Here is a 6,988-nt window from a genome sequence, read left to right as displayed (position 1 = left end):
GTTTCCATTGCCTTCTGCATCCTCCTGCCGTTGATCATTGCTGATTCTTCCGGCTTTAGGGGCAGTTTACCACCCCTAGGACAAGAGAGTGCCCTGAACCTCTATCCTCTCCTCCGCCCTCTTTGACAAGGCCGTTGGCAGAATGAAGGGTGACTTCTTATGCCGGAAGTCTTCGGCTGCCAATGCTGATTATTAATCAAAATTTAATAACGGCGGGGTTCGAACCCGGGACTAAAGACGCTACCTCTAGAATCGAAATTAACTTGGCTCCCACACCTGAAAGACCTACGAACAAAGGGATTCCAGTCATTTAATATTTTGAAATGTCTTAGCGGAAAATCATGGGGTGCTGACAGGTCCGTCTCCTGAAATTTTATAGGGCATCTGTTCGATCACGTTTAGACTATGTTAGCTTGGTCTACGGATCAGCCCGTCCTTCCTACCTCAAGATGTTAGATGCTGTCCACCCTGAGGGCATTCAAATATCGACTGGAGCCTTTCGGACCAGCCCAGTTCCGAGTCTGCGTGCAGAGGCTGGTAAACTACCATTCTGGAATCGGCGACGTATCCTTTTGGCTCGCCAAGCACTGAAAATCTCATCGTCACCTAATTCGTTGACATTTAGTTCAGTGGTCCAACCGACCTTTGAACGGCTGTTCAGGAATCGGCCCCCATGCGACCAAGCCATTTTGGATACGTGCTACAGACTGTCTCAATGATCTGGATCTATCAGGCATCAAAATACACAGCCAAGGACGGAACGCATTGCCGCCCTGGCGTCTTCAGAGGCCCAAAATGATTTTAAGCTTGACACACTACAAGAAAAGCTGTACTCCAGATTATGTTATTACAACTTTGTTTTCGTCCATTTTAAGTAGTACCACAATTTTATTGTTGTTTATACAGACTGATCCCAGCAAGAGAATGTCCTCGGTTGTTCTGCTGTTTACCGTGATAGGGTATTTAAAGTGCGTTTTCCGGAACAATTCACAATTTATGATGCGGAATTATGTGGCATTCTGATGGCACTGGAGATCTTTCACAGACATCACTGTATAAGGTTTCTTGTCTGTTCCGACTCGCTTAGTGCACTGCAAGCACTTCACCAAATGTATCCAGTAGACCAGCTGATTCAGCTCATCCATGACTCCTTACAGCGGTTCCAACACCGTGGCAAGGAGGTGATCTTTTACTGGATACCTGGTCGCATCGGGATACGGGGCAACGACATGGCCGACAAAGCCGCCAAGGAAGCATGTCGGGATGGTGCTGTTCATCGGTGTCCCATCCCACTGCATGCACGCCATCATCTCATTTTCTGACAAACGCATCATGCTTCAGTGGGAGACTGTACGGTTGCAGGTGACAGAAAACAAACTGCGGTCGCTCAAATCGACCTCAAAGGCACGGCGGACTTCATGTCAGCCTCTTCGCTGAAAGGGGGTTCTGCTCACCAGACTGCGCCTCGGACACCCACCAGCGGAAGGATCCACCACTCAGTGAAATTTGTGGCGTGTCACTTCCAGCTCAGTATACTGTGGCAACGTGTGTCCTACACACTGATATTAGGGCAGCCCTCAGTCTCGATGGACATCTGCCCACCATCCTCCCAGATACTGATTCCAGTGTTACAAGGGTGGTGAAATTTTGTGATCTGTCAGGGCTCATCCCTATATTGGTGGGGAATGGAGGCAGACTTTGGATACGTTATAAACTGCTCCACACGAGGGGACAGCCTTCGTCCCCACCCATGAGATTAGCACGCTGTCTTTTCGTCACGGCGCTGATGACCATGATGTCGAGCGCCCCTCGCCTCAAATCATCACCATCATCATCATCGTCGTCATTAACGAGGTGGTTCGGGACAGAATGCTGTCCGTGTCTTACTCAAGGGAGAGCTCGTGGCACACGAATTTGGCGCAGAAGTGACGCCAGAATGGTGTGTAGTCGATGCGACCACGAAAGTCGACAGCAGTCGATAAATGAAAAGTTTCGGCGACGTCATATTTAATTTCCTCGTATTCCATTATTCTTGTATTATAAACTGCGTGTTATAACAGTGTGCCTTTTCAAGAAAATAGCGCGCTGAAGATTTATCATAAATACGTTAGTCTTGGTACGATTTCTTATAAGGGAACGCCAATTAAGGAAACTTCAGTAGGAATAGCCTTCAGTAGTTTTATGAATAATATTAAAGGAATGGCTGTACATCATCACGTGTTCTTGTGATTAGTGCCACTTTGTTAAGGAGTGGAAGCAACAAGGTTCGCATCCTGATATATTGTAGGTTGGGGTAAAACTATGCGTCAAGTTTTCAGGTCCCTGAACCAGAAGTACATCATTCTCCCACCAGGCAGCGCGTACGTCACCATCTCCTTAGTTCTGTTCTGCAGCCCCGTGGTAGTCAGATGCTCATACCTGGAGAAAATGGGCTGAGTCACATTTGTATAGTTTCGATTGTCAGATGAGCCTAAATATATTTTAAAAAAATTAGATTATCCCGTACCGGAATTGGTGGATGTAAACTTCCAATACCCTCTTTTAACTCTACGACTTCAATCGTGTGTGTATGTTACTTTTTGATCCTCGAAAAACAAAAAAAATAGCGATATGGGGTAAAATAACTTGAATCTACAGTGTAGAAGTTCGCAGAGCGTACTTTTAGCCCATCAAGAAGCTATTTGCCAACTTTTACACCATAACCTGTACTTTGACTTGTGTAGTTCGTTCCAGTGTGTTCAAGAATTTTTTCTTGGTGTTTGCTTACCTCAGATGCCTCATTATTCGCCTTAGAGAACGTAAATTAATATTTCTTTCCTTTCTTTTTTCTTTCGTTGGGAATGGTTTTTTTCAAACATAACGCACTTCGAATTTAATCAAGTCTCGCATAGTGAAAATTATTTTCCGGATATGTCCGCATCCATTAGCGTACGGCACTAGGCGTCGTTGGACAGCGCCGTGCGCCCCCAAGATTGTAGGCACACAACATGCCATCCGAGCCGTCATGGTAGCAGGTCTGTAGGTCTGCAGGGCATCTTCAATGTATTTGTGGCATCAAGGTAAACGAGAAGTAGGGGTGATTGAAATTACAATTAAATCACTACGCTTAGCTGCATACAGGCGTTGATATATATCAACGGGGACAGGTGAAAATGTGTGCCCCGACCGGGACTCGAACCTGGGATCTCCTGCTTACATGGCAGGCACTCTATCGATCTGAGCCACCGAGGACACAGAAGATAGCGCGACTGCAGGGACTTATCTCGGGCACGCCTCCCATGAGACCCACATACTCAACTTATTGTCCGGTACTATATTCATAGATCCCCTGTCCATTATCCTCATTACTCGCGGCTTTTTTTGCCGATTCCCGTAGGAGTTCGGGCACTGTTTGTGCATCCGCACAGAAGAAGATGGTCAAATGGCCGGTGAGCCTTAACTATATACAGGGGTGAAGGTTTACAACATTTATTTGAAAACAGTTATAGAAAATGATAAAAATTATGCCCTCCTGCTTGAATGCCCGCCATGAAACGGCGCTGGAGTAACTGTCATACTCTTTTAGACACTCCTGGCAAAGCGAAAATTTCGTGGGAGGCTGCACATCAGCTCTTCATCAACCTCAATGGGTGTTTCATAGACAACAGAAGAAAAAAATCATTGGGTGTCAAATCGGGGGGGGGGGGCAGGGTGGGGGGGGGGGGACGTGCAAGCCATGCCACCAGCCCACCGCGCTCTATGCAGTTCCCACCAAAGGTTTCGTCCAAATGTATTCGCACTGCATGTGCGAAGTGCACAGGTTCACCATCGTGTTGGAACCACATTCACTGTCAAACTTCGAGTGGAACATCTTCCAACAATTCTTGCAGAGTTCCTCGTAAAGAGATTGACCATCTGTTTGCGTTCAGTCGCCACGGAAACATGTATGAACCGATCAGATTATCGCCCACCAAGCCTGCCCAAATGCTGACACCGAAGCGTTCTTGATGACCATGAACAAAGGCGGCATGTGGATTTTCCCCTGCCCACACGTGTCCATTGTCACTGTTGAACATATCCTCTCGCGTAAAGGATGCCTCATCCGTGAAAAAGTATACGATTCGGAAAGTTCGGGTAAATGGCACACCTTTACAAAAACCTCTGGCACAATCCAATTCGACGTGGATAATCATTTTGGATGAGGGCATGAAGCTCCTCAAGTCGGTAGGGGTACAAATAATCTTCGTCCCACGCACACGAAATTGTGGAATGGCTTAGACGCACTTCCCGTGCAACACGCCACGAGCTTGTTGAGGGCGTGTTTTCCAGCAGTCGCTGATGACCTCGATGGTGAGCGCCCATAAGATCCGATCCAGAAGTGTTATCGCCCCCTCTCGAGCCCTGCTGCACGCGCTGCGTGTTGACGACCGCGTGCGTCAGGCCTTCGCACCTGTTACTTAAAATTAGTGCACTTGGTTTCGAAGTAGGCCCTAAATGCACATGTGCCATTACGAGAACGTGCCATTGCTAAACGAACCTGAGGTGAACCTGTCTCTCGTAGGGACCTATGGCAGGCAGTAAATGTGCGTGGATCTGGCACTCGACGATTCGGAAACCTCCGAACGCACAAACATTGAGCAGCGTGGGCATTTTCATCCGCCTCTCCGTACGCACAGTGCATGTCTCTCCTTTCTTTCGAGAATATCGCTCCATTCCCTGTCCCTCCACATAGTAACAAACACATGAGTGTTCCCTATTAATATTAAACTGACGCATGACGAGTCAGACTCCGCAGTGTGCACAGGTGCTGCCCTTTATGCAAAACCTAGCAATCAGGCAAAAGCAACGCGTTCGCGTCCCAGTAAGAGGCGTATGGGTAAGTACGTGCCGCCGAGCCCAGGCGCCGTGCTGCTAACGAAGCGATCGCCTTTCGTGACATCTTTTGCAATAACGACTGCGCGAATCGACGGTATCTCGTAAGGAAAGAAAGAGTAGCAGATGCTGCTGAGGACTCTCCCTCGAGCGTTTCCTATGACTTCTTGAGCTCTTATTCGACATGGCATTCAGGCAGTCAAGGGTGCTGTCGATTGTTGCACACGAATGCGAAATACCGGCATTGTGCGTTTCCGCAAAGTGATTTTTACGCCACAATGGCGATCGTCCTACAAGTTGTATCACATGTGGAGGGCAGAGCGTAGCAGTTTCCGTGGTGTAGCGGTTATAACGTCTGCCTAACACGCACAAGGTCCCCGGTTCGATTGCGGGCGGAAACACGTTTTCGTCGCACTCAGCAAGACACTTGCTACGATCTCTACTGTGACCATTTAAATCAACTTCAAACGTTCCACCAGCAGGGTGCACATGGTTCAAATGAAACTGTTTCAGAACTGGTTGTCGGATTTAGCGCTGACTTGGAGGCCTGGAAATGCGCGAAACAGCCGCCGCCATGCGGTTTGTTACCACACCGTTGTACAAAACGCAAGGGCTCGTCCGGGATTTGAACCCGGGACCTCCTGCACCCGAAGCAGGAATCATACCCCTAGACCAACGAGCCTGTTCGTTCCGAAAACGCACTGCATGTGAATGACGCCACCGTTGATGGTCTCACCATGTACGGCTGCAGCTCACCCAGCGTTCTCCCTGGCTGTCGCGGTTGGATTGTTTTCATCGACTTCTTGTACTATAGGAACCTCACGAATCGGAGGGAGCTCGTAGCCGATGCCCTTGCTAACACAGAAGAAAAACTGTTGCTACCACGAGTCTCCGGGTGGCACATCAGACGAACAGTCGTTTCCGTGGTGTAGCGGTTATCACGTCTGCTTTACACGCAGAAGGTCCCCGGTACTGTTCCGCTTAGAATATCCGCAATTATGTCGAGTACAGCGTTTGCAAATACAGGTCTTAAAACTTCAACCCGACGTCTCTTTTACCTTGATGTCACAAATATATTGAAATTGTTCCCTGCAGACCTGCTACTATAATGGTTCGATGGTATATTGTGTGCCCACCCTTTGGTGGCGCACGAAGCCGTACACTAAGAGATGCGGACGTGGGTTGTTATGTGAAACATGCTTGCTATTAGCCAGCCTACCAGCCTTGACATTTTCTTATACATTGAAACGTCCCCTTAGAAAAATTACTGAATTACTGTGCTGATAAACATCTTACGTTATTTGATTTTAAAACAGCTGAGCAGAACCGAACGTACTCAGACATTTCTCTCTTTACTTATTCTGATCAACACTAAACTGACACAATATTTTTAGTGCAGCGCAATCTGACTTTGAACAATCCCTACAAAAGAATGGCCCTGACTAACAATAACCTTTAACTTTCATGAATCACTTACCTCACAAAAATCTTCGTTACTCGAACTACTGCAATACAGCGAGCGCCACTACTGCCAGCTAAATAAAAGATTCAAACTACTGAAGGTACTAACTACTGATAGGGATAGGTATAGTTAGCAAATGAATGATTTTGATAGAGAACAAACAATGTATTTACCTTAATAATGTTCGAGTCGTCATATATAATCAGTTCATGGTATCCATTATTACAAATATACTGTCTCTGATGGACACACGTCCAGATCGTCCGCTCTCAAAACTCTGCCGTCTCTCTCCACACATCCACCACTGCTGGCGGCTCACCTCCAACTGCGTAATGCTACGCGCTGTTCACATCCAACTGCCCAACACTACAATAGCAAATATTCCAACAATGCAAACCAGCCACAGACTTCACACAGCACAGTCAGTGATTTTCATACAGAGCGCTACGTGGCGTTACCAACATAAAAACCTAAACAGCCTACTTTTACACTGACCAATTTGAGGTAGTGAACCTGGGCCGGAGAAGCCAGCTTCAGGAAATAATAGGAATAAAATCACACTACTTACAGTAGTTACAGTTAACTGCAAATACTATCAGTGACAAAATGAACGTACCATTTGTACTGCAACTTATAAAATGTTCTACAACTGTCGGCCATAACCTCAATGCAAGC

The 6,988-nt window shown here is 47.1% G+C and overlaps 1 non-coding gene across 1 annotated transcript; it reads right to left on the bottom strand.

The window, feature by feature from the left end:
* Positions 1–5,461: 5,461 nt before the first annotated feature.
* Trnap-cgg (transfer RNA proline (anticodon CGG)) lies at positions 5,462–5,533 on the bottom strand. Its single transcript has one exon. It is a non-coding gene; the product is annotated as a tRNA-Pro (tRNA).
* Positions 5,534–6,988: the final 1,455 nt, after the last annotated feature.

Source organism: Schistocerca nitens, chromosome 9, assembly GCF_023898315.1.
Source record: "Schistocerca nitens isolate TAMUIC-IGC-003100 chromosome 9, iqSchNite1.1, whole genome shotgun sequence".
In the NCBI taxonomy this organism is placed as follows: domain Eukaryota; kingdom Metazoa; phylum Arthropoda; class Insecta; order Orthoptera; family Acrididae; genus Schistocerca; species Schistocerca nitens.
Note: the sequence above shows the minus strand (reverse complement) of the source record. Positions and strands in the feature narration are given on the sequence as shown.